General features: G+C 37.7%; 1 protein-coding gene across 1 annotated transcript in view; it reads right to left on the reverse strand.

The window, feature by feature from the left end:
- LOC111816575 (autism susceptibility gene 2 protein-like) overlaps positions 1-4,132 on the reverse strand; it is a 589,696-nt gene that overhangs the window by 387,293 nt on the left and 198,271 nt on the right. The gene's annotated exons all lie outside the window — the stretch shown is intronic.

A 4,132-nucleotide genomic window follows, 5' to 3' on the forward strand; every position in this document is an offset into this window, starting at 1 on the left:
CTCTGGAAAAAAAAAAAAAAAAAAAAGTAGTGGGCCACCTATGTCTGTCCTCTGGGCCAAGTGAGCCATCAACATATCTCTGGGTGCTAGAAGGAAAGTCCTTTTTTTTTTTTGGAGGGGGGAGGGGGGAACCAGGGATTGAACTCAGACTCTTGCGCTTGCCAGGCAAGTGCTTATTCTACTGAGCCATCTTCCCAGCCCCAGAAAGTTCTTCTTTGAATCTGGTGCCAGATTCCATACAAGCCATGACTACGTGCTGGGAAGACACTTCAGGTAGCTCCTGTTTTGAAGCACAATAGAAACAAAGACCAGCTGAGTAAGTATTTGAGAATTTAGAAGGGCTGGAGATTACGAGAGTAAAACAGCTATCTTTGGCTAGACCGTGAAGTATATTGCCTCACTCCCTGCTTCAAGGATAAAGTGGAAGATGAAATTTTTGCTGTGTACAGCCATACCCTTGGGGATGTGTGGTATGATTTTCCCCTTGATGCAATCAGGAGGGTACTGCCACGTGGGTTTGCTATTGCTTATCTACTCTTGGCTAGCAGAAAGAAACTTTTCTTATTTGGGTCTCTGAGCATTACTGGAAATCCAGGAAACATATCACATCACTTCTTAAATCCCCAAAGTTGGTACAGTCTGCCTTCTTTCTACCTTTCAGTAGCTTCATGTGCTTCTTTGATACATCATGACAAAGTTCTTATTTCAAGGAGAAACATATGGTAGGAAGGGAGCTATCTCTTTCTTGGCTAAAGTAGAAGTCATGGATCTGAGCATTTTTTAAATGTTCTCACAATGATTTCTGATGTACAAACATGTATAGGAACAAGCACATTGTCCTATGGCATCAAGACAAAAATAAGACCAAAGAAGGGTGCTCAATTGGGTAATTCTCCAATTATAATTAATGCTATGTGCTGGGCATATTACTAAATTCTTTATTCGCATCAATTCATTTATTTTTTATAAAAACTTTTACATGAAAATAATTTTCATCACCATTTCTTATATAAAAAGAGGCAGCACTCAGAGTTTCAAGTAAATCACCCAAGGTCATACAATTCAAACAGTGGAGGTAGGATTCAACCTCATGCTGTTTGATTCCTTGAGCTCACATTTTTAAATATTATATTCTTTTATATACTGTAAAATAAACTTACCTTCATGCATGGATTTATTAAAATTTATTCAAACACACTAAAGCATTATTCCTCCAGTAATAAAGTCAAAGAACACAAGAATAAAAAAGGATTGCCTTAAAGGCTTATAATATAAAATCAGAAATTCACTGGCATTCTCTCTGGGTTGAGAGGTATAAATCACGAAGTCCTAGCTTCTTAGATTGGCTTATCACAATCTAATACCAGTCTATATTTTCAAAGTTAATTCTCATTTTAATACTTAAACTTTGTGACAAGAAGGACCCTATACCTTTATCAGGCTACACAGTTCTTTCTAAATCACTCGTAAACATTTAACAAATTAATAAGAAAGAATGAACGCAAAAGGAAAAGAAAGAAAAAAAAAACCTGCAGAGTAACAATTCACATGTAGGGCAACAAAAATGAGAATATCTGAATTGATCCTAGATCTTTCATTAACTACTTCTGCATACCTCAGGCTCTGTCAGCTTCAATGACCTAGAGATTAGCCAAGAACATGACTCTAGGCAGTCCAGCTTTCTTTACCAAACAAAAGGAGACATAGAAGTCCCCATTTCTTAACTTAGTTTTAAAACAATTCAGGTCACATGACAGGCAGGTATACAATAAAATTGAAACAACCACATCCATCAAAAACATACCAAAAGAAAGAGAAAAAAAGTCTTAAACCAAGCATAGTAACACACACCTGTAATATCAGAACTCAGGAGGATGAGTCAAGAATATCTCAGGTTCAAGGCTAGTATGGAATATATACCAAGTTCAAGACCAGCAAGGATTACATAGTGAACTCCAACTCCATCTCCCCGCAAAACAAGCACCCAATCTCTGGAACTGATTTCCAGCAATGACTCTTCTCAAAAAACCATTCTTTTCTTCAGCCCTAGTGATCATTCCCCTCTGTCCTCCATATCCACCTTGACCAGAGAGATATGGACATCCATACATCACCAACATGCAGAATTAGAACTGCATGTGTAAGCCACCACCATGCCTTGTTTTGTTTTCTTTTCACTCTAGAGTTTTCATGTCACATTGAAATCATCTACTTGTATATAGACAGATGTTCTGTACTATGCTGAACACCTTGAAAGCAGACTTACATATTTTTCTATCCAGTGTTCAAAACAGCACCTGAGAACTAACTGAATTGAATTTGTATTCTAAGTATCTCAAAGCCAAGTAATTTTCCCTCTTGGACCACAAATCACCTTTATCATTACTCCCCTCTTCATTTCTTGCTAATACTATAAGGGAGGGGGGACTGTTCTTCAAAATAGGTTATTAAAGTAAGAAGGCAAATTATCTAAGAAAAAACCTTTTCATGCATACAGAAAGATCTCTTGGCACTTTAGTAGGTTTGGGGGTGGGGAGATTTCATATTAATGTGTAAGAGACATAAGTGCAGAGGTGTTAGAGCATCTGTGGAGCGAGTAATCCACAGTCCTTCCTGCAGCAAGCTCTGAGCTTTGCTCCACTATGCAAACACAGCACAACTTGGACCTAAGAGGTCACCATGTGAAGCCGACCTACTTTTGTGATGTACTATAAAACCACCTGTCCATTAGATACTTCAGGTAGCAAATGGTCCTAACTTACATAAAATCTTTTTTTTTATTTTTTTTTAAGTACAACTGATTGGTGTTCATAAACACACTGGTTTTGTACCTATCTTCTAATGGTGCTGATAAGTCCTTCTAGGTGCACCTTGTGGGAGGGGGTAAAAGTTATTATACACAGTAATGAGAGACAAATAATTGGCCTAGAGAAGAAATGGCATCTGTCTGTTGTTCTCTAGTAGACCTGTGGAAAGCCATGTTTTGTATGTATACTATCTCAGAAATTCACAAAGGGCTTCTTCTATGAAACCTTCTACAAATCTGTGACTTATAGTAAATTCAACAATGGCTATAACTTCATATAGCTTGCCCAGGATACTGCATATCATGTATTACATTCCCAATAGTCTAGTTACTTCAAGTCAGAACCACTGGCCCCAACTACATTGAAGGTAAGACGCAGGCACCTCAAAACATGTCTCAGACAAATCAGGCATGTTCCTTCTATGCTTCTTCCACTTGAATTTCTGGAAAGCCCCCAAATCAATGCTGAGAATAGTATCAAAGTTGTAATAAACTTGAAGCAAATCATTTGTGCATACAAACAGACTGTAATATTATAGACATTTTATCACCCACACCAGGTCTCATGGTTTTCACTTATAAAAGAGCAAAAAGGGGGACCTGCCACTTAGCTCAGTTCTTTAAGTGGCTGCTTCAACAAAGCAGTCAGGCTCAGGTTGCTGTGGTTCGATCCCCACAACTCAAGCCAGCCAAACCTGCCCTGAAGGCATTCGGAGAAAAAAAAAAAAAAGAGCAAAAAATATGCTTTTATATATAACAAAATCTGGAGTAAACCAAATGGTATGTTAAGAACAAAAAGGAACTAAGGTATAGTTTCGTGGCATAGTGTATGTAGCATTTCCAAGGGCCTGGGTTCAATTTCTAGCAACAAAAAAAGCCCATAAAGGGCCAGGGAGATAGGTCAGTGGCATAAGCACCTGCCTGGAAAGTGTAAGGTTCTAAGTTCAATCACAAGTGCAAAAAAAAAAAAAAAAAAAAAAAAAAAAAAAATTTAAAAAAATAAAATAAAAATGTACCAATATGCATAGCTTACAGCATGCTCATACCAAATGATGACATCTGATTAACTTTACTTTCTTTTTCATTATACATTATTTGGAAAAAAGACACAATCATATCAATTACATACCTGTTTATGCTCTGGATTTCAAATTATAACACTCTGACCATCGTCAAATTATTATTTTTTTTAACAATGAAAGTAAATGACAGGGCTGGAGAGATGGCTCAGTGGTCTAAAGCACCTATTTAGAACAAACTTAGCAAAAGCATCAGGGACCGCGGTTCAATCCCCCAGCACCACATGCCAGCCAGCCCTGCCCCCTG

This window comes from Octodon degus, unplaced genomic scaffold (genome assembly GCF_000260255.1).
Source record: "Octodon degus isolate 3935 unplaced genomic scaffold, OctDeg1.0 scaffold00035, whole genome shotgun sequence".
Taxonomy (NCBI): domain Eukaryota; kingdom Metazoa; phylum Chordata; class Mammalia; order Rodentia; family Octodontidae; genus Octodon; species Octodon degus.